Here is a 24,133-nt window from a genome sequence, read left to right as displayed (position 1 = left end):
CTTGCTCACTGTGCTGAAGCTACCTGTATTTTGATACTCTTGTTCCTAGGGCCTCTTATGTTTTCTTTACAATGTGTGCCTTCTTGCTGATATCCCACTCACCTCTACCTCCTACTCTTCACATGATGTTTGCTGTATTAATAGAGCTTTATGGTTTTTTGATTCTGTATGCTGCTGCTGCTGAGTTGCTTCAGTTGTGTCCGACTTTGTGCTACCCTATAGATGGCAGCCCACCAGGCTCCTCTGTCCCTGGGATTCTCCAGGCAAGAACACTGGAGTGGGTTGCCATTTCCTTCTCCAGTGCATGAAAGTGAAGTCGCTCAGTCGTGTCCAACTCTTCACGACCCCATGGACTACAGCCTACCAGGCCCCTCGGTCCATGGGATTTTCCAGGCAAGAATACTGGAGTGATTGCCATTGCTTTCTCCTTGATTCTGTATAATGGCCAGTTAAAAGGGCCATGGAGATGGAGACATGGGGAAGGAATTGTAGAATCTAAGAACTTAATGGTCATCTGTAATCATCAAGTCTAGCCACTCATCTGAGGCCTCAGCATTCTTATCCAGTGGTTTTACAGCTCACACTTGAACAAATGAGTGATGGAAATCTACCACATTCATCTCTGGAAAACAGAACGTTAGAAAGTCTTTTTTTCATCTGCAGAAGAAAAATTGGTTCAAAAATTTGTAGACAGTTGTTAATTTCCTTGTCTGATTCAAGTCCTCTAACCCTTAGACTTCATGTTCTTATTTCTGTTCTTAAGAATATAGTATTTTAAACCACAGAACACAGCATTCCACTTAAAGGATACAGTGAGTTTAGTAATGTCCCACAAAAATTCATGTCCACCTGGCACTTCAGAATGTGATCTTATTTGCAAATAACATCTTTGCGGATGTAAGTAGTTAAGGATCAAGATAAGATCATACTAGTTTATGGTGGACCCTAAATCCAGTGACTTATAAGGAGAAGAGAGAATACAGAGAAACACACGAAGATGAAGGCCATGGGAAGATAGAGGTTGAAATAGGAGTCATGCTGCCACAGCTAGGGAGTGCCAAGGATTGCTGGCAACCACTGGAGGCTAGGAGAGAGGCACAGGACTGTTTTTCCCTTGGAGTCTCCAGAAGGAGCCAACTGTACTGACACCTTGATCTTGACTTCTGCCCTCCTGAATTAGGAGACAGTCCATTTATGTTGTTTTAAGCCACACATGGACATCACCAGATGGTCAGTAATGATATTGGATTGATTATATTCTTTGCAGCCGAAGATAGAGAAGCGCTATACAGTCAGCAAAAACAAGACCAGGAGCTGACTGTGGCTCAGATCATGAACTCTTTACTGCCAAATTCAGACTTAAATTGAAGAAACTAGGGGAAACCACTAGACCATTCAGGTATGACCTAAATCAAATCCCTTATGATTATACAGTGGAAGTGAGAAATAGATTCAAGGGATTAGATCTGATAGAGTGACTGAAGAACTATGGATGTAGGTTCATGACATTGTACAAGAGACAGGGATCATGAACATCCTCAAGAAAAAGAACTGCAAAAAAGCAAAATGGCTGTCTGAGGAGGCCTTACAAATAACTGAGAAAAGAAGAGAAGCGAAAAGCAAAGGAGAAAAGGAAAGATACACCCATTTGAATGCAGAGTTCCAAAGAATAGCAAGGAGAGATAAGAAAGCCTTCCTCAGTGATCAGTGCAGAGAAATAGAGGAAAACAGTAGAATGGGAAAGGCTAAAGATCTTTTCAAGAAAATTAGAGATATCAGGGGAACATTTCATGCAAAGATGGGCTCAATAAAAGACAGAAATGATATGGACCTAACAGAAGAAAATGTTAAGAAGAGGTGGCAAGAATACACAGAAGAACTGTACAAAAAAAGATCTTCACAATCCAGATAATCATGATGGTGTGATCACTCACCTAGAGCCAGACATCCTGGAATGTGAAGTCAAGTGGGCCTTAGGAAGCATCACCACAAACAAGCTAGTGGAGGTAATGGAATTCCAGTTGAGCTCTTTCAAATCCTGAAGATGATGCTGTGGAAGTGCTGCACTCAATATGCCAGCAAATCTAGAAAACTCAACAGTGGCCACAGGACTGGAAAAGGTCAGTTTTCATTCCAATCCCAAAGAAAGGCAATGCCAAAGAATGCTCAAACTGCTGCACAGTTGCACTCAAATCACATGCTAGTAAAGTAATGCTCAAAATTCTCCAAGCCAGGCTTCAATAGTACATGAACTGTGAACTGCCAGATTTTTAAGCTGGATTTTGAAAAGGCAAAGGAACCAGAGATCAAACTGCCAACATCCGATAGATCATTGAAAAAGCAAGAGAGTTCCAGAAAAACATCTATTTCTGCTTTATTGACTATGCCCAAAGCCTTTGACTGTGTGGATCACAACAAACTGTGGAAAATTCTGAAAGAGATGGGAATACCAGACCACCTGACCTGCCTCTTGAGAAATCTGTATGCAGATCAGGAAGCAACAGTTAGAACCGAGACATGGAACAACAGACTGGTTCCAAATAGGGGAAGGAGTACATCAAGGCTGTATATTGTCACCCTGCTTATTTAACTTACATGTAGAGCACATCATGAGAAATGTTGGGCTGGATGAAGCACAAGCTGGAATCAAGATTGCCAGGAGAAATATCAATAACCTCAGATATACAAATGATACCACCCTTATGGCAGAAAGCAAAGAAGAGCTGAAGAGCCTGTTGATGAAAGTGAAAGAGAAGAGTGAAAAAGTTGGCTTAAAACTCAACATTCAGAGAATGAAGATCATGGCATCTGGTCCCATCACTTCATGGGAAACAGTGGAAACAGTAACAGACTTTATTTTGTGGGGTCCAAAATCACTGCAGATGGTGACTGCAGCCATGAAATTAAAAGACGCTTGGGAAAAAAGTTATAACCAACATAGATAACATATTAAAAAGCAGAGACATTACTTTGCCAACAAAGGTCTATATAGTCAAAGCTATGATTTTTCCAGTAGTCGTGTATGGATGTGAGAGTTGGACTATAAAGAAAGCTGAGTGCCAAAGAATTGATGCTTTTGAACTGTGGTGTTGGAGAAGACCTTTGAGAGTCCCTTGGAGACTCTCAACCAGTCCATCCTAAAGGAAATCAGTCCTGAATATTCATTGGAAGGACTAATGGTGAAGCTGAAACTCTAATACTTTGGCCACCGGATGTGAAGAACTGACTCATGTGAAAAGCCCCTGATGCTGGGAAAAGGTTGAAGGCAGGGAGGAGAAGGGAACGACAGAGGATGAGATGATTGGATGGCATCACTGACTCGATGGACATGAGTTTGAGTAAACTCTGGGAGTTGGTGATGGACAGGGAGGCCTGGCGTGCTGCGGTCCACGGGGTTGCAAAGAGTTGGACACAACTGAGCAACTGAACCGAACTGACTGAAGCCACAGGGTTTGTAGTCATTTGATATGGCAGCCGTAAGAAATTAATGCAAAGAGAAAGCAAAATTGAACAGCACTGCAGTTTGGTTTCACCAGCACAGAAGAGAGTAGAACTGCTTTCTTCCTCATCGTTCTCAACACACGCCTAGAGCCATATAGGTTATTTTGGTGGCCGTAACCACTGACTCATACTGAGATTACTGCTGATTAGACTTTCTAGGACTCTTTCATAGAGGTTGTCCGAAATCGAGTGGTTTTATATGTTCTGGATTTAGGCTGGTCATCAGCCTTTCAGGATACTTTTTGAATCCTGATCTGTCATCTCTTCGTAGCAGCTGTGTGTCACCCATGAATGTGATGAGCATACTTTCTGTATCTTCACCTAAGTGGTTCTTAACCTTCTGTGGTGTGGATTCAAGACTTTAATGAAAGCTGTGGACCTTTCTGATGAAAAGTACTTATTTATGTATATATACACCGAGTTTTCAGTAAGGTTTAGGATGTTCAGATGCCTCTTGAAGCCTCAAGTGTGGTCCATAGACCCAAAGTTAAGAACACTGATGTAGGTTATTGATAAAAGTATCAAATATCAAAGAGTGTGAATGAACAGACCCTTGTAGTGTGTTCCTAAAAACCACCTAAGATGGTTGACATTATTCCATGACTCAACACTTCTGGGGAGTGGAGTGGGCATTTCACAGTTTACTAATTTATTTTATTGACTTTGCATTTAGTATTGTACATATTTCTTTGTCTTATGTTGTAAAAGCCAATCAAGTTCTTTGATTTAAAAAAATATATATTGTATTTACTTTGTTCCTGATTTGCTGGGAAGGAGAAGTAGTCTTTATGGCTTAACCATAGTATTGTTATTTTCTTGTTGCCACTGTGATCAGTTATCTCAAACCAGGTGGCGTAAAAGAACACAGATTTATTACCTTACAGTTCTGGGAGTGAGAAGTCCTAAATGGGTCTCACTGGGCTAAAATCAAGGTGTTGGGCAAAAATGCATTCCTTATAGAAGGTCTGAGGGAGAATCCATTTCCTTGTTTTTTCCAGCTTCTAGAGACTGCCTGCATTCATTAGCTCATGGCCCCTTCCTCTCCAGAATCAATAGTGAGCTTTTTTCAGAGCTTTCTGTGACTCTTCTACCTTTCTTCTACACTTAAGACCCTGTGATCACATTGGGCCCACCCACATGTAACCTTACACGTGGGCTCCCCTGGGGGCTCAGACAGTAAGGGCTCTGCCTGTAATGCAGCAGACCTCGGTTCGGTCCCTGGGGGGGGGGGGAAGTTACCCTGGAGAAGGGAATGGCAACCCACTCCAGTGTTCTGGCCTGGAGAAGTCCTTGGGCAGAGGAGCCAGGAGGGCTACAGTCCATGGGGTGGCAAAGAGTTGGTAATGACTGAGTGGTACTCACTTTCACCCACTTATTTTAAAGTCAGCCAATTACCAACCTTAATTCCCTCTTGTCATGTAACCTAACATATTCATCTTGATTCAAGGATCAAGATGGAGACATCTGGGGATGGAGAGCATTACTCATCCCTCTGCACATAGTGGACCTGTGTAGGCATCCCATGATTTAAGTGTCTAGAAATTATTGCTTTAGTAATTATTTCCAACATTTGCTAAGGATTAATAGTACCCTAAGGAGCTCATAACTTCCACAGCCCTTGTTTATCACTTTAGAAACAATGAAATGCTATTTACACAGGTCAGTTTTCTGATACGTTTCTTCTATGATTCCTCAAAGTTCCTTCGGTGATGCAGTTTCTTTTTTCAGTGTTGTCACCAGACTGTAGTTCATCTGGATCAGAAATCCTAAACTCATGTGGGACAGCTGCTTCAAATACTCATTCAGCAGATAATTCTTAAATACCTCGTATATAATGGGCTTACAATATCCCAGCAGCGGCCATGGTGCTGCTCGCGCAGAATGCCGACTGCTGGGGGGCGGCCGACTGCTGGGGGGCGGCCAGAGCCAAGTCTCCGCGGGGCTAGGCCGCCGGGCGCCGCGGCTGATGGTCGGGACTGCGGGCTGCAGCCGGGGCCCTGGTGCGCAGCGATGCGAGGAGGAGCACGTGTTTCTGGAGCAGAGATGGCCACCACGGGAGGACATGCTGCCTGAAGAAGCATTGCCGGCTTGGGAAGCAGCTTCAGAAAGATCACCTCAGAGATGGAGGTGGGAGTCACGTAGTGATCCGTGCCCCCAGTTACATGTGCAGGGCCAGCAGTGGTGACAGATCGGCCCCAGCAGTGGAAAGCTTGGGGTACCCTTGGCCCCTGGGTGGCAGACGGGCTCCGTGATGGGCAGCGGCTCCAGGGTGGCCGACTGCAGTGGTGAAGCTTGGGTGCCCTCAGCTCCTGGGCCTCATCCTCTGTCAGCTTCATGCACTCATTTCACATACCAGCAAGATTATGCTCAAAATCCTTCAAGCTAGAAATCAGCAGTATGTGAGCTGAGACCTTCCACATGTACAAGCTGGGTTTAGAAAAGGCAGAGGAACCAGAGATCAAATGCCAACAAATGCTGGATCATAGAAAAAACAAGGCAATTAAAAAAAAAAGTCTACTTCTGCTTCACTGACTAAGCTAAAGCCTTTGACTGTGTGGGTCACAACAAGCTGGAAAATTTTCAAGGAAATGGGAATACCAGACCACCTTACCTGCCTCCAGAGAAGCCTGTATGCAGGAGAAGAAACAACAGTTAGAACCAGACATGAAACAAACTGGTTCAGAATTGAGAAAGGAGTACATCAAGGCTGTATATTGTCACCCTGCTTTATTTAACGTATATGCAGAGTACATCATACGAAATCCCAGAATCAAGATTGCCAGGAGAAATATCAGTAACCTCAGATATGCAGATGATACCACTTTAATGGCAGAAAGTGAAGAGGAACTAAAGAGCCACTTAATTAAAGTGAAATAGGACAATGAAAAAAACTGGCTTAAAACTCAACATTCAAAAAACTAAGATAATGGCATCCAGTCCTGTCACTTCATGGCAAATAGATGGGGGAAATGTGGAGAAACTGTCATATTTCATTTTCTTGGGCTCCAAAATCAATGAGGATGGTGACTACAGCTACACAATTAAAAGATACTTGCTCCTTGGAAAAATAGCTATGACAAACCTAGACAGTGTATTAAAAAGCAGAGACATCAGTTTGCCAACAGAGATCCATCTAGTCAAAGCTATGGTTTTTCCAGTGGTCATGTATGGATGTGAGAGTTGGACTGTGAAGAAGGCCGAGTGCCGAAGAATTGATGCTTTCAACTGTGGTGCTGGAGAAGACTCTTGAGAGTCGCTTGGACTGCAAGATCAAACCAGTCCATCCTAAAGGAAATCAGTCCTGAATATTCATTGGAAAGACTGATGGGGAAGCACCAATACTTCACCCACATGATGAGAGGGGGGCGACAGAGGATGAGATGTTTGGATGGTATTACTGACTCAGTGGACATGAGTAGGAGATAGTGATTTACAGAGAAGCCTGGCATGCTGCAGTTCATGGGGTCATAAAGAGTCAAACATGACTTAGCAACTGAACAGGAAGTATATAGCAGGCAGAACAAGAAGTTCCTGCATTCTGTCTGGTGCAAGCAGCAAGGTAAGTCAGCCCCTGTGTATTGTGTCGTGGTGAAAACAGACAGTAAACAAATAACAACACAAGAATTATTTAATAATAATTCTTGGGGAAAGGATCAAGACACTGAGAGAGCATAAATGAGAATATTAACCCAGTCTAGGTTAGTCAGGGAATACTTCTCTGAAGAAATGATGTTTAAGCTGAGGATAAAGCATGAGCAGATATTAAACAAAGAGAGACATGGAATGGAAGACCAGTTTAGGCTAGGAACATATATGAAAACTGAAAGTGATATTCATTTATTTATTTATTTATTTTGATGTCTGATCTTATTTATTTGTTACTCTTAGAACATCTCATTTTTGACTGGACTCAGACTCAGAGGTAGAAGCTCTCAGAGAGGACAGCCTCCGTCTCTTGGCAATCTGTTCCTGCTGTTTTTCTTTGGCCTCCTTCATTCTCTTGGCCAAAAGTTTAGCATATTCTGCAGCCTCTTCTTTATTTTTCTTAGTACGCTGTTGCTTCAGAGCAATACACCGGCGTTTGCGTTGCAGAGCTCGTGGAGTCACGAGACGCTGAATCTTGGGTGCTTTAGTCCTAGGTTTCTTACTGTCTTTGTTTAGGGGCTTTTGCACAACATATTGGCGGACATCATCATCTTTAGAGAGATTGAAAAGTTCGCGGATTCTGCTACCTCTTTTGGGACCCAGGCGACGAGGCACTGTAGTATCAGTGAGTCCAGGAATATCCTTCTCCCCTTTTTTCACGATGACCAAATTGAGAACACTCAGATTGGCATCCACAGTGCAACCCCGCACAGATTTGCGCTTTCTCTCTCCAGTCCTCCTTGGTCTGTAACAGGAATGCCCCTTACTCAGAAGCAGGTGAACTCTGCCATGGGTCAAGACACCCTGCTTCATGGGGAAACCCTGCTTATCGTTCCCACCACTGATTCGAACCACATAACCCTTCCATTCTTCACCCAGAGCGTCAGCAGCGACTTCTGTGGCCATACGCTTCTCGTAGAAGGTACGAAGTTTTCGTTCATCGTCCACTTCAGTGAGCTTCTGGCAGCCAGTGGCCGGGAAAGAGATGTTCAGCTTCATTCTGAGGCGGCCGACAGCCTCCGAGGCACCATGAGAAAGAGACCTGAAAGTGATATTTAAAACAACAACAACAGCAGCCTTGGAATGCTTGAGTTTAGAGAGTAAGGGGGAGTTTAGAGAGTAAAGGGGAGTTTAGAGAGTAAAGGGGAGAATGGTATATAGCAGAGATGAAAATGTGGGTCAGTACTTTTTAGACTGTGTTCCAATTTTTTACGTTATCCCAAGAGGAATAGAAAACTGTTGAAGGGTTGGTTGGTTTAATTTTTTTTTGGTTTCGCTGAGTCTTTGTTGCCACACTTGGGCTTCTTCTGGTTGCAGTAAGCGAAGGCTGCTCTGTTGCGGTGGTTGGGGTTCTTTCTGCAGCGGCTTCTGTTGTTGCGGCGCACAGGCCCTAGGCTCACGGGCTTTGGTAGTTGTGACTCACAGACTCATTAGTTGTGGCTCAGGCTCAGTAACTGTGGTGCATGGGGTTACTTGCTCTGTGGCACGTGGAATCTTTCCAGCCCAGGGATCAAACCCATGGCCCCTGCTTTGGCAGGAGGATTCTTATCCACTGTACTACAGGGAAGTCTCTTACAAGTATGGTAAAATACACATAACATAAAGTCTACCATCTTAGCCAGTTTAGGTGTGGGCTATTTTAGTAGTGTTGCACAGATGCACGTTATTGTGCAGCCAGTTTCCAGAACTGTTTTCATCTTGAAAAACTGAAACTGCATACCCATTAAACATCTATGAATTTCCTTCTCTCCCTGGCGCCTGGAACCCATCCTTCTACTTTCTGTCTCTATGAATTTGACTATTCTAGAAACCTCATATAAGTGGAGTCATGCAGTATTCATTTGCTATAACACAGAAAAATGTAGTCAAAAGTCTGCAGCTTGATGAATAACTGTAGCAAACACATTGATGTCACTCTGAACCTTGTCGAGAAATAGAGCGTTACCAGCTCCACAGAGCTTCCTGGATACCCCCTTTCAATCACTATTTCTCCTCCCTCGCTCCCCCAAAGTAAATACTATTCTGACTAAATACTAGAGATTATGCCTGTTTTTTAACTTACATACATAGAATCGTGGTATGTATTATTTTTCATCTTATGATTAGTTTCTTTTGCTCATATCCTGCTGGTGAGATAAATTCATGTTGTTGCATATAGCAGTAATTTGTCAGTGACCCAGTGCATGAATATACTGCATTTTACCTATTTTGCTGTTGAAGGACGTGTGGGATGCCTGCTTTTTAGCAGTTACAACCAATGCTGTCATAAAGATTGTGTACATGTCTTTTGTTACATGTATATAACATTTTATTGAGTATATGCTTAGGAGTAGAATTATTCTCTCCCTCTCAGTTTTTTCACAAGCCTGATATGTCCATAATGATTCACCGTCTTTCCTCCAAAAATCTATTCCTCCTCCAGTGTTTGCTGTCTCAGTCAGCACAGACTTTTACCCCCATATCTAATTAATTACCAAGTCCTGTTGATCCATATTCCGTAACATCTCTAAAATGTGTCTCCATTTCTCCCCACATCCACTGCAGCCTTCTCATCTCTTACCTGGACTGTGGCTTCCTAACTGGCTTTCCTGAGTCTGCTGGCACTCTCGCTGTAGTACTGGGAGGCACACTTTTTTTATTGTGTGTGTACATTTATCCCCAATATATGTATTATACTTATAAATGTTAAACCACACTACTGGTTTTTTTTGACATAGTACCTTAAAGTGTAACACTTAGGTTAATAGTTAATAATAACTATAATAAGTCTGTATTTCTCATAGTCTTTTGTGATCATTTCCTATTTGACAGTGTTCTTTTCCAAATCTGATTAGTTGGGGTTTTTTAAAAACCTATTATGGTTAGTGAAAAAGGGCTTGTATAGGAGTAGAAATGTCAGCTGTGCCAATTTATTTTTGCTTTATTTTGTAGGGACTTTTTTAAGGCATTTGTCCATTTAATGAGAGACAGTTTAGTTAAAAGTAGATGGTATCGTGTGTAACTTGATATAACTGTATATGCTATTTTGTAATAACTGAAAAAACGTGTGTGAGGGAGTTATGCATCCACTTTACATTTATGGGATCATTCTTCATTCAGGATACCTCGGAATACCATATGAGGTACACAACCATCTGACATGGATTAAGGAAAGAAGCCAGTGTTAATCCATAATTAAATGTCATTAATTCTTAATTTCTTATTTATTATAACAATGATTTTTTTTTTGGTTGAAGTAAATTTAGAAAGGTCACTAGATAGATACACACACAGAGTCAATTGTACTTCTGTGTGCCAGAGCAAACAATTAGAAAATGTATTTTTAATATAATTTAAAATGTTATTGGCCCTGAAAACTAAAAAAATGTTGTCACAGGAAGTTTTAGAAAACCCACATAAGTGGAAAGACATCCCATGTTCATGGATCTAAAAATTTAATACTGGTATAGTGGCTCTACTCCCCCAAACTGACCTACAGAGTCAATATAATCCTAAGAAAATACCAGCTGGCTTTTTTGCAGAAATTGACAAGCAAAATTTATGTGGACCCAGAATTGTCAAAACAGTGTTGAAAAATAAAAATAAAATTAAAGCGCTACATTTCCTGATTTCAAAGAAAGCGAAGTCACTCAGTCGTGTCTGACTTTTTGTGACCCCATGGACTGTAGCCTACCAGGTTCCTCCATCCATGGGATTTTCCAGGCAAGAGTACTGTAGTGGGTTGCCATTTCCTTCTCCAGGGTTTCTTCCTGACCCAGGGATCGAACCCAGGTCTTCCGCGTTGTAGCCAGACACTTTACCATCTGAGCCACCAGGGAAGTCCTGATTTCAAAACATAAATCAGTGTGGATTGGCATAGACATATGCCATAGATAGACATATCTGTGGCATAGAACTGAGAACCAGAAATAAACCCTTAATTTATGATCAGTGGATTTTGACAAAGGTGCCAACATTGAGGGAAAGAATAATCTTTTCATCAGAGAGCTCTGAAACAACTGGATAGCTAGGAAGACAATGCGGGAGGAGACCAAAGAAGTTTGTATTATCACAAAAGTTAAGTAGTTAGGTGCCTCTGACACTGCTGAGGAAGATGGAGTGCTGAGGAGTGGAAAGTATTCTTTACCTTTGTTGATGTAAAGCTAAGTGACTAGAAAATTTGGAAGAAAGCAACTATAACATTTTTAAGTTTACAAATACTGAGGCCAAAGAAAGCTGGGTAATTGCAAATTATTTTCATGAGATGAGAGATTACTTGAAGAAACCAGCATGAATACACAACTATGAACAGCAGTTTTACTGAGATGAATTGGGAGACCTATCTTAAAAATATGTTTGCTTTCTTAGGAACTTTGAACTCATTTCCATTGTTCTTTAGCCTTGCTCTGATCGTCTTAGTTCTCAGGTTATTTTCCCTTTATAGGGAAACAAAAGCAAAAAAGGTTTTGAGAAATGTTTTCATCCATTGTTGTGTTGGCCCTGAGCAGTGACCTGTTTCTTCTTTCTCTGAAAAAACTTAAAGCTTTTGGAAAGGACCTTCAACTCTCTCTGGGCTTTTTAGTTTGGGGGGTAATTTTTATAAGTCTGTATTGTCATCCTGCATTTGCCTTTACTTTGTAGTAGTCTTCCTTAAAGTTGAATTTTTCTGTGCATTCTTGCTTGTTTCTTCATTTTCTTTCTCATCAAGATGATTTGTAATTACCCAGCTTCTTTGTCCTGGGCTTTGCATACTATAAAATGATAGATTGCTTTCTTCCAAGTTATTGGTCACGTCACAATCTGGGGATATGTTAGGTTCTGGGTGGCAGTTTCCTCTGGTTAGTGTTAGTCGCTCAGTTGTGCCCAACTCTTTGCAACCCTGTGGACTGCAGCCCACCAGGGTTCTGTAACCATGAGATTCTCCAGGCAAGGATACTGGAGTGGGTTACCATTTCCTTCTCCAGAGGATCTTCCTGACCCAGGGATTGAACCCAGGTCTCCTGTGCTGCAGGCAGATTCTTTACCACCTGAGCTACAAGGGAAGCTTCTTCCTCTGGTTATCCCTAGCATTTATTCTGTAGGAGATGAACAGTAAAGCAGATCAGGAACTATTAGATATCCTGCTTTTAGTTGAAGGAGATTTCTGTAGATGATTTGAACCCCTGTCAGTACTTTTATCTTGTCTGACACTTCTGTGATCTATAACGAACTTTCATATTTACTCCATTTAGCCAGTTGACCTTGGTGTATTGCCCCCATCAGAGTCTCATTTTTATCTCTCAGACATGTTCTGAGTTCTTCTTTTCACTTGGATTTTCTTCAAGGATGCACTCTATCTTGATTGATATAACTGCTTTTCCTTTTTTCCCTCTGAATGGTAGTTTCTTAGGTAAAGTATTCTTCTTTATTATTATCAGCCAATCTTGAGACCCACTTAAACAAATGTCATCGATTATTTTGTATTAGGATAAACTTTAATATTTTTGTCATTGTGCTGTGTGCTTAGTCTTGTTGGACTCTCTGCGACCCCGTGGACTGTGGACTGCCAAACTCCTCTGTCCACGGGGATTCTCCAGGCAAGAATACTGGAGTGAGTTGCTATGCCCTCCTCCAGGGGATCTACCCGTCCCAAGGATCGAACCCAGGTTTCCCGCCTTGCAGGCATATTTTTTACTGTCTGAGCCACCAGGGAAGCCCACTCACACTAACTGCTGAGGAAGGAGGTAGGAGAAGATGAAAAAAATCATGGAATCAGTCCCTATGGAGGACAGTTAGGAAGAAAAGCACCGTATGGTGAGACACTATTCACGTGAGAAAACAAATGAGAGCAGGAGTGTGGAGTTTTCATAACCTGAGGTGTTTGTGAACCAAAGTCATGACAAGTCATTCTTTTGTCGTTACTTATATTTTTTGTCATGATTGAGTTCATGATTTTTTTTTCATGTTCTCCTAGGTCCTTTCTCAGAAGTTTTGCTTAAAGCCCTTTGATAGTGGTCAGTCAGCCTCTGGACAAATATTTCTCTTGTTAGTGTGAGACTGTTCCTTGCCCATCTTTTTTTTTTTTTTTTTTCATGAGAATGAATCATTTATTTTAACTCATCATTAATTCAAGGGATAACAACAGTCTCATCATACACTTAGCTAGCTCCTGTGAAATGTAAGGAAGAGTAGGAAACTATGTAAATAGAAATTTGCATGAAACAAGGACCCTAGATAACTGAATTGTATGAGTTCTTAATATATTTTGCATATTCACCCCATATCAGATGTATGAACTGCAGATATTTTCTCTCTTTCCTTAGGTTGCCTTTTAATTTTGTTGATGGGATCATTTGCTGAGCAGATGCTTTTTAGTTTGATGTATTCCCAATTGTGTATTTTTGGTTTTGTTGCCTCTGCTTTTGGTGTCAAATCCAAAAACTCATTGCCAAGACTGTTGTCAGGGAGCTTACTTCCTGTGTATTCTTCTAGGAGTTTTATGGTTTCAGGTCTTATATTCAGTTTTTGTGTATGTTGTAAGATAGTAGTCCAGTTTCAATCTTTTGCATGTAGCTGTCCAGTTTTTCCAAAGCTTTCCTTTTCCTATTGCATATTCTTGTTTGCTTTGCAGTAAATGGATTGACTATGTATGTGTGATTATTTCTGGGGATTCTATTCTGTTCCATTTATCTGTGTATCTGTTTTTATGCCAGTATCATACTGTTTTGATTACTATAGCTTTATAATATAGTTTGAAATTAGGAAGTATGGTGTGTCTAGCTTTGTTCTTCTTCAAGATTGCTTTGTCTATTTGGGATATTTTGTGATCCCATACAAATGATAGGATTATTTGTTCTGTTTCTGTGGGAAATGTCATTGAACTTTTTATAGAAATCACATTGAATCTGTAGATTGCTTTGGGTAAAATGGATAGTTTAACAATATTAAATCTTCTAAACTATGAGCATAGAATATCTTTTCATTTATTTGTGTCTTTTTCAGTTTCTTTTATTAATGTCTTATAGTTTTCATTGTTCGGGTTTTTCACATCCATGGTTGGGTTTATTCCTAGGTATTTAATTCTTTTTGATGCAGCTATAAATGGGACTGTTTTCTTAATTCTCTTTCTGGTAGTTTGTTATCTATGTAGAACACAAACACAACTGATTTACATATATTGATCTTACATCCTTCAATTTTATTGAATTTATTAGTTCAGACAGTTTTTCTTGGAATCTTTGGGGTTTTCTATAAATACAACATCGTGTTATCTACAGATAGTATCTTATTGGGCTTCCCTGGTGGCCCTGATGGCAGACAGTTTGCCTGCAATGCAGGAGACCCAGGTTCAATCCTTGGGTCAGGAAGATTCCCTGGAGGAGGAAATGGCAACCCATTCCGTATTCTTGCCTAGAAAATTCCATGGACAGACGAGCTTGATGGGCTACAGCCCATGGGGTTGCAAAGAGTTGGACACAACTGAACGACTTAACACATACGTCTACAAATAGAGACAGTTTTACTTCCTTTCAGATTTGGATGCCTTTTATTTCTTTTTCTTGCCTGATTGTTATGGCTAGAATTTCTAGTACCATGTTGCATAAATGTAGCAAAATGGGTATCCTTGTCTTTTTCCTAATCTTAGAGGAAGAGCTTTTAGGTTTTCACTGTTGAGTATGATGTTAACTGTGGGCTTGTCATTATGTTGAGGTGCATTCTCTCTCTACCCATTTTACTTTGTTGAGAGGTTTTTTTTATCATAAATGATGCTAAATGTTATCACATGCTTCTCTGCATCTATGGTGATGATCACATGATTTTTATTCTTCTTGTTAATGTGGTATATCACATTGATTCATGGATGTTGAAGCATCCTTGCATCCCTGGAAGAAATCGCACTTGATCACAGTGTATTACTCTTTTAATGTGTTGTTGAATGCATGATTATAACATTTGAAAATGTGTTTCAGATAGCCCAGTCTTTTTCAACACTGTCATTTTGTCAGAGCCGCTAGTACCAGAAGTATTAGTACCAGAAACAAGAAATGATAAATAAAATAGGAGTGCTCCTGTGTCTTTTACTTTTCTGCCCGAGAAGTGATCATGTCTTTCAGTGCTGTTTACTTTGAGTTATAAAATGAATGTTTTGGGGAAATCTCATGTATAGCATGGTGACTATAGTTAATAATACTGCATTGTATACTTGAAATTTGGTAAAATAGTAGGTCATCAGTGTTCTCACCACACACCAAAAAATAAAAGTAACTAACTATATGAGGTAACAGATATGTTAATTGACTTGACTGTAATCATTTCACAGAGTATAGGTAAATCAAATCACCATCTTAAATATATACTTGCTTTGTCACTCAGTTGTGTCCAACTCTTTGTGACCCCATGGACTGTAGCCCACCAGTCTCCTCTGTCCATGGGAATTATCCAGACAAGAATACTAGAGTAGGTTGCCATGCCCTCCTCCAGGGGCTCTTCCCAACCAGGGATCAAACCCAGGTCTTCTGTATTGCAGGCAGATTCTTTACTATCTGAGCCACCAGGGAAGCCCTAAATATATATAATTTTTATTAATAGTTGTATTAATTATTTTATTAATTATACCTCAGTAAGGCTGGAGTGGGGAGTCGTGCCTTCATATACTCCTGTGGGCCTTCAGTGGTGTTCTTACATCTCTCGGTACATCAGCAGGATTTAGTTACAGTGAGGTTGTCTAGCTAGTTCTTGATGGCAGCCAGGAAAATTGAACACTGTTGATTGAGCGGGTCTCTTTATAGCCACTTACGTGTTTTCAGGAATGCAAAGAAAGTTTCCACTTTACATGTTTAACAGTCTTATTGATGATACTATCAGTAAGGAATTCTTCTGTAGAATGATCACATTTGATGTGGGAAGAGTTTGAGATACTCCGTATTCATGAAGAAATATCTAGCAAGCAGTTGAAAATTAAAGACTAAAAGCTCAAGAGAGATTTAGAATTAACCATTATCTACATATAGGTGATAGTTGAAGCCATGTGAATGGACCCACTGAGAAAAGAGGGCCTAGAGGCAGAGTTAGTGAACACACCGCTGAGAGACTAGCAATGGAAAAATATGAAAGAGTGGTCAGAGAGCTGGGAGGAAAATGTGATGGATAGGAACCAGCAGAAAAGAAAGCCTCAGAAAGAGGCTGAGTTGTACTCAGTGCTCTAATGCTTTTGTGGAATGGGGAGTGATATAGATAAAATAATTAGCGTTTCTGTATGTTGTACTGTGATGCCATTATTTTACCGTGCAGTGATTTTTTAGTTATTTTGATTTACAGCATCTCTCTTGCATGAAGTATTTGTCACATCAGTTGTAATAAAAATTGTTTCTGAACATGACTTTCCAGGCTGATTTGTATTAGCCATCATTTAAAATTACTTTAAGATGCTTTTTATTATGTCATGGAGAACATCCAACAGATATATATATAATTTCTAAGGATGTGAAAAATAATCAAAATCCATTTGAGATCTACAGTAACTAAGTAATGATAATGGATGGCTATTGACAGACTTGCTGACTGTTCAGCTATGTATGATCTTTTCTGCAATGCTAATGGATATATCCAGCACTCTAGGTATACAGAAGATATTTTATTGTTTTCTTTTCCTTTAAAATTCTATATGAAAAGATTGTAATTTATTGTAAAAGTTTGTTTCTTCAGAATAAAACCAAAGTAAAAATTGATGGTTAATAGAAAAATAAGAAACACATCTATTTTGCTTCTTAAAAATACTAGATTTGAAAGTAAAAAGTAGGTGGGTAACATTTGAGAACCTACACAGTAAAAATGTTCTCTCCAGCTCCTCTCAGTATAAGAAGAAGACGACAGTGGAATATTACCTTTAGTGTGCTAACAGAACAATAAAATCTAGACTTTTGACCTTAATTTATCATTCAAGAATGAGAGAAAGTAAAAGAAGTTTTCAGATATGTAAAAACATGTTTACCATGAGAAGCAGGTTTACCCTTAACAGATCTTCATTGAAAGAACTTCTGAAATATGTGGAATAAGTAAGAAGGAGGAAGCACAGAAGTGAGATGTGAATAGTACTGCGGGGGTTAATTTCATGTGTCACCTTCACAGGGCCAAAGGTTCCCAGGTATTGAGTCAGCATCATTCTGAGGGTTTCTGTTAGCGTGTTTTTAGGTGAGAAGAACATATGAATTGGTAGATTGCTCTCCCTGTTGTGGTTGGGCGTCATCCAGTCAGTTGAAGGCTTGGATGAAACAAAGGGGGTGGTTATCCTTCAAATAAGTAAGTTTCTTCTTGCCTGACTGCCTTCAAACTGGTTGTTGGCTTTTTCCCGCCCTTGGAGTGGACCTGAAACATCAGCGCATCTTGCCAGCCTTGGACTGGAACTCTCCACCGTCAACTCTCCAACTTACTGATTTACCCTGCAGATCCTGGGACTTGTTCAGTTCACTTGCTCAGTCGTGTCTGATTCTTTGCGATCCCCTGGACTGCAGTACGCCAGGCTTCCCTGTTCATCACCAACTCCTGGAGCTCGCTCAAAGTCATGTCCATTGAGTCGGTGAAGCCATCCAACCATCTCATCCTCTGTCGTCCCCTCCTCCTCTTGCCTTCAGTCTTTCCCAGCATCAGGGTCTTTTCTAAGGAGTCAGTTCTTCACATCAGGTGGCTGAAGTATTGGAGCTTCAGCTTCAGCGTTAGTCCTTCCAATGAATATTCAGGACGGATTTCCTTTAGGATGGTTTGATCTCCTTGCTGTCCAAGGGATACTCAAGAGCCTTCTTTCAACACCGCAACTCAAAAGCATCAATTCTTCGGCACTCAGTTTTCTTTATAGGCCTTGTTAGCCTCCTTTATGGGACTCGTTAGCCTCCATAATTGCATGAGCCAGTTCCTTACAAAATAAATCTCTTTATATACGCAAATATCTTACTGGTCTGTTTCTCTGGAGAACCTTGACTAATGTAAGAATGGACAGGCATCTGTAGGTAAAGTTTAACAAACATTGTATGAAGCACTGACTATTGGAGAGGGGATAATTAAAGCAAGGTAGAACTGTATACTGGACACTTATGCATAAGGTGAAAGGTGGTGGTTGGAGTTGCTTTCTAAAGGGGGGTGAAAGGTAGTCCCCCAGAAGATACATTCATGTCTGATCCCTGGAACGTGTGAATGTAGAAATATTATTTGGGGAAAAGCCATTGCAGTTGTCATTATTAAAGATCCTTAGATGAGATCATCCTTGACAGCGTAGATAGGTCCTAAGTCCAGTGAGAAGTGTGTTTGTAAGAGACAGGAGTGAAGGGACAGACACAGAGGAGAAGGCCATGAGAAAGCAAAGGTAGGCGCGATGCAGCCGCAAGCCAAGGTCACGCGGAGCTGCCAGAAGCTGGAACAGGCAAGGAAGGACTCTTCACTAGGACCTGCATTAGAGAGATGGCCCTGCCAGCAACCTTAAGTTAACACTTCTGGCCTTCAGAATGGTAAGAGAATAATAAATTCCTGTTGTTTAAACAAGCATCAAGTTTACCGTACTTTGTTACAGAAGCCTTTTAAGAGCCTTGTGTTATTTAGGAAGAAGATAGAGACACTGATTAAATGTCTGCATTCACAGATGAAGAAAAAGCCAGATTTCATTTAGTGTTTATAGATGATTTCCCTGGCCTCTTGGATTCTACCGTGGATCCTTAGAGAGACTTCTTGCCCTAGATGTTAATCTTCAGGTAAAGCTCTCCTCTCCTGGGTAGTTACCACTCCTCTCAGGTCAGGGAGGATGGCAAAAGATTGGCATCACAGCTGCCTCTCTGTGTCAAAGGACTTTTCCAGGAAGCTTTCTTCTTAGGTTTGATCTCCTTGATGGGCTTGAGTTGCCAAACGTGGATCCTGGTGGATTAAGAGAGCCCCTCATTGCTGCTTGACTCACATGAGAGATGTGAGTGCTCCAAGTGACAAATTCCTGCTTAAGTTGATTAAAATAAGGAAGACATTAATCCTGTGTCAGAACCAGAAGCTCCAAGGTAGGGCAGCTTTCACGGTCCAGGAATTCAGCACTCAGCAGTGTTCCCAAGGATCTTGTCCCTTTCATTGTCCCTTTGCCATTGTATTAATAGCTTTGCTGCTGCTGCTGCTGCTGCTAAAGTTGCTTCAGTCGTGTCTGACTCTGTGTGACCCCATAGATGGCAGCCCTCCAGGCTCCCCGTCCCTGGGATTCTCCAGGCAAGAACACTGGAGTGGGTTGCCATTTCCTTCTCCAATGCATGAAAGTGCAAAGTGAAAGTGAAGTCGCTCAGTCGTGCCAGACTCTTAGTGACCCCGTGGACTGCAGCCTACCAGGCTCCTCCGTCCATGGAATATTCCAGGCAAGAGTACTGGAGTGGGTTGCCATTGCCTTCTCCGATTAATAGCTTTAACTTTATCGTAAGGTTTTCCCTTCTCTATCGTAAAATGACTGTCAGCAAAAACTTGACTCATATGTTCTATTACTCACATCCTATGGAAGGCACAGAGAAGTCCTCTCATTCATATGTAATGTAACTTCCGGGTGGTTCATCTTAGATTGTCTGTCTACCTCCCAAAGTTTGGGCTCCAGTAAGTGTCACTTAAAGCATGTGACTGTGTAGAGGTGATGACCAAATTAAATTAGGTTTCTGTTTCTGGTTTTCGTTTGGCAGTTGGTATTTTTGGCAACTAATAGCATCCATTTGAAACCTCAAAGTGATCCCTTGGCCTTGCCTGAAGGTGGGGCAAAGCAGCCTGGAAAGAAAGAAATTAAAGAGTGACTGTCCATAGACCTGTCTACAGATGCTCTCCCATGCCTCCTTCCATGTGAACCAGCGAAGACATTCAAGAATGTCAGGTCATCAAGGCAGGACCAGTCTCTGCTTGGAATGAGAGAGAATGAATCTCCTTCCTGTGTGTAATTATCCATATTCCTCTTCTGATTCTTAGCATTCTGACTTAGTTGTATATACTAGAAACTGGATTTGTATAAGTAAAATTTGAAAAATAGTTTCTCAGGAAAGAGCTGATGGGCATGAAATGTTAGTAAGCATTGTTGCTCCAGTAAGAAAAAAGCCTACCAGCAACGTAGAGAGAATTCTAGCTCCAGAGCGTCCTAGACCTCCGAGTGGTTTGAGTGCACACGTGGAGGGAGAGGAGTCAGTGAAGGTTAGCACGGAGGGCTGTGAAAGAAAAGGAGGAAGTGGAGAATCGGAGGATGGGGGTCTTGGAAGCCAAGAGAGTAGAGTGCTCAGCTGGGACACTTGTAGCTGTCAGGTCAGTCTGGAAGAGGATCACACATGTCTTGGGATTTAGCAATGCTGAAGTTATTGATGCCTTTTCAGAGCACTTTTAGTGGAGTGACTGAATGCAGAGATTAAAATGTCATGAGGAGGGATTTCTCTGGTGGCTCACTGGTTGAGAATCTGCCATGCAGTGCAGGGTATGTGAGTCCAATCCCTGGTGCGGGAACTAAGATCTCACATGCAGCGGGGCAGCTAAGCCTGTGCACTGCAGTTACTGAACCTGTGTGCTCCAGAGCCAGCTTGCTGCAACTGCTGAGCCCACGCTCCACAACCAGAGAATCCACACAACCACAAGAAGAGATCCCACATGGTGCAACAAAGAGCTGACAGCAGCCAAGTAAATACAGGCTTTTAAAATGTGGTGAGAAGTGGGTGGACACTGAGGAGATGAGAATCACAGGTACAGATAGCTCTTGAGAACAGTAGCAGTAAAGGGGAGTCTTTTGAGATACTGTTTTTCTTCTTTATTTTTACGATGAAAGAAACAAGCAGGTTTAAATGAGAGGGAAAAAGGCGGGGAATGATCTTTGATACAAGGTTCCTTAGAAAACAAGAAGGGCTAGGGTCCAAGTTGTTTCTGTAGGCCATTATGATAACAAATCCTACCATAAAAATGTATATATAACAGAAGTATTGGGGGAGGGATTTAAAAAACTAGATACAAGATTACGGCAAAAGTTAAAATTTACACATAAGTTAACAGAAAATTAAAAGAGTAAGCGTTTTCAGTGTTTCAGAGACTGAACAACTGATGAAGACGAGTGATAGCAAGATGGTGGAGGTTTGACAGGAAACAACAACCTCTGTAAGGCAATTAGTCTCCAATTGAAAAATAAATTAGATTCAAGTGAAAATTAGAAATAGGAAGTTTATCCATGGAAGTAATAAAGGGATGAAAGCTAGCTACGTAAGTCCAGTAGCTAAACGTATAAAATTAAGAAGTTGGTTACCAAAGGGGAAAAGGGGGAGGGATAAATTTGGGATTGACAGGTGACACTGCTATATATAAAATAAACAACAGGACTACTGCATAGCACAGGAAACGCTAGTCGGTGTCTTTTAATAAACCTGTCAGTTCAGTTCAGTCCCTCAGTCGTGTCCGACTCTTTGCGACCCCATGAACCACAGCATGCCAGGCCTCCCTGTCCGTCACCAACTCCCGGTTCCACCCAAACCTGTGTCCATTGAGTTGATGATGCCATCCAACCATCTCATCCTCTGCCGTCCCCTTCTCCTGCCCCCAATCTTTCCCAGCATCAGGGTCTTTTCAAATGAGTCAGCTCTTCGCATCAGGTGGCCAAAGTATTGGTGTTTCAGCTTAGGCATCAGTCCTTCCAATGAATATTCAGGACTGATTTCCTTTAGGATGGACTGGTTGGATCTCCTAGCAGTCCAGGGAACTCTTAAGAGTCTTTTCCAACACCACAGTTCAAAAGCATCAATTCTTTGGCACTCAGCTTTCTTTATAGTCCAACTCTCACATCCATATATGACTACTAGGAAAACCATAGCCTTGACTAGACAGACCTTTGTCAGCAAAGTAATGTCTCTGCTTTTTAATATGCTGTCTAGGTTGGTCATAACTTTCCTTCCAAGGAGCAAGCATCTCTTAATTTCATGGCTGCAATCACCATCTGCAGTGATTTTGGAGCCCAAAAAATAAAGTCTGCCACTGTTTCCACTCTTTCCCCATCTATTTGCCATGAAGTGATGGGGCCAGATGCCATGATCTTCATTTTTTGAGTGTTGAGCTTTAGGTCAACCTTTTCACTCTCCTCTTTCACTTTCATCAAGAGGTTCTTTAGTTCTTCTTCACTTTGTGCCATAAGGGTGGTGTCATCTGCATATCTGAGGTTATTGGTATTTCTCCCAGAAATCTTGATTCCAGCTTGATTCCCCACACGGCATGGCTTAGTTTCATTGAGTTAGACAAGGCTGTGGTCCATGTGATCAGATAGGGTATTTGTCTGGGATAGTGGTGTCAGTCTGTCTGCCCTCTGATGCCCTCTCTCAGCACCTACTGTCTTACTTGGGTTTTTCTTACCTTGGACGTGGAATATCTCTTCATGGCTGCTCCAGCAAAGCACAGCCACTGCTCCTGACCTTGGACGTAGGATAGCTCCTCTCAGCCGCCACTCCTGACCTTGGACATGGGGTAGTTCCTCTCAGCTGCTGCGCCATGCAGCTGCTGCTCCTGTGCCACGCATTATTATAACCTTTAGTGGAAAATAATCTGTAGAAGAATATATATATATATGTGTGTGTGTGAGTGTGTGTGTACATACACACTCACACATATATCTAACTGAGTCACTTTGCTGTACATCTGAAACTAATCCAACATTATAAATCAATTATACTTCACTTTTCTAAATAGTTGGGAACGAAAGTGAAGAATTGCATTTTTTTGTTTGAATCATAAAATCAAATTCAACATTGAAAATAAAGACAAGAAGTAAAAAATCTAAAGATTAAATTATAATCTAACGTGAAAATGGAAACATTTGAGTTTAGGGTAACTAGTTAGGTTCATTTTTATTTTTACTTCTTTTATAGAAAACAACTGAGAGAATATCACCCCTGTCAGAACATCACCACATGAAACAGAGTGGTCTTTGGCACAAGCTTTTTCTTTACATCAGGTCTTGCTTAATCTCGCTGCGTCGTTCTCTTGCTCCCGTCGTCACGAGTTAAGTGTCTGCTGTATGCCAGAGCTACTAAAAAAGATGCTAGATCTCACGTTCCAGGAGACTCAGAGTGTGATAACTGCTAAAATGAATGGAATCTCAGGGTACCATGGGAACATGAATAAAACACCCAACTCAGCGTTAGGAAATTGGGAAGGCTTTTCAGAGAAGATACTTTAGCACAGCTCTGAGGTGGTCAGCAGAGGAGTAGTGGGATTGGCCTTTAGGTGGAGGAAACAAGACGTGCATTCTCTGGAAGCGAGTCTCGCCAGGGCACCTGTGCTGTGTGCCTAAGGATTCCAGCAGCTGTCCATTCCTAGGCCCACATGGCTCTTGCAAGTTCTCAGGACGCAGGAGGACGCATCACCCACACAGCAATGTGGATATCACTACTTGGCAGATGGGGTGTTTGCAGCTTTAAGAAATGGGAATGAAACTAATGAACATGGAGAACTTTAGGCTGCTCTGAGGTGGGGAAGAGAGTATTTATTTACTTATCTACTCACAGCCTACTTTAAACATTCAAATATTTAATATCTGCCCTGCAGTATATCATTGAAGGGCAGATATTCGAGTAGCCCCTGCTCTCTGCAGTTTGAGAGAATTTGTGCTCAATTTGTGCTCCCATGCACACCAGCAACGAAGACCCAGTGCAACCAAAAATAAGTAAAATGTGTTTGCTTTTCACACGCAGTTGAAGAGACACGCTTAGTCTTTGCTCCGTGTGTGGACGCCGCTCGCTTGTGCCCCTCCCCTTCCTGCTTGAACAGTTCTCCAGTGTTTCAGCTCAGCTCCCACTAAACCTGGACCGTCATGGTGCACTTTTCCTTTCCTAAATTTGTAAGCTCTCTGCGTTGGCATTTTTAATTACTTTGTTGATATTTAATTTCTGTGCCAGGCATGCATCTTCAATCCATTTAGTGGTGCTTTAACATCAAAGACCGAGGTGTTTGGTTCTGTTGTATTTCTCTCTGGTATTTAGTGTGTCACTGAGCATTTAAGTTAATATTCGTTGAAGTGAGT

The 24,133-nt window shown here is 41.4% G+C and overlaps 1 protein-coding gene and 1 pseudogene across 3 annotated transcripts in view; one reads left to right on the top strand and one right to left on the bottom strand.

Moving 5' to 3' along the window:
- The window catches only part of RNF130 (ring finger protein 130), a 139,523-nt gene that overhangs the window by 12,656 nt on the left and 102,734 nt on the right, over positions 1-24,133 (top strand). The window lies entirely within an intron of this gene.
- LOC102171417 lies at positions 7,354-8,265 on the bottom strand (annotated as a pseudogene). The gene has a single exon (XR_001295835.2). The product of XR_001295835.2 is annotated as a 40S ribosomal protein S6 pseudogene (transcript).

This window comes from Capra hircus, chromosome 7 (assembly GCF_001704415.2).
Source record: "Capra hircus breed San Clemente chromosome 7, ASM170441v1, whole genome shotgun sequence".
In the NCBI taxonomy this organism is placed as follows: Eukaryota; Metazoa; Chordata; class Mammalia; order Artiodactyla; family Bovidae; genus Capra; species Capra hircus.
The sequence above is the reverse complement of the archived record's forward strand: the minus strand, read 5'-3'. Positions and strand labels throughout refer to the sequence as shown.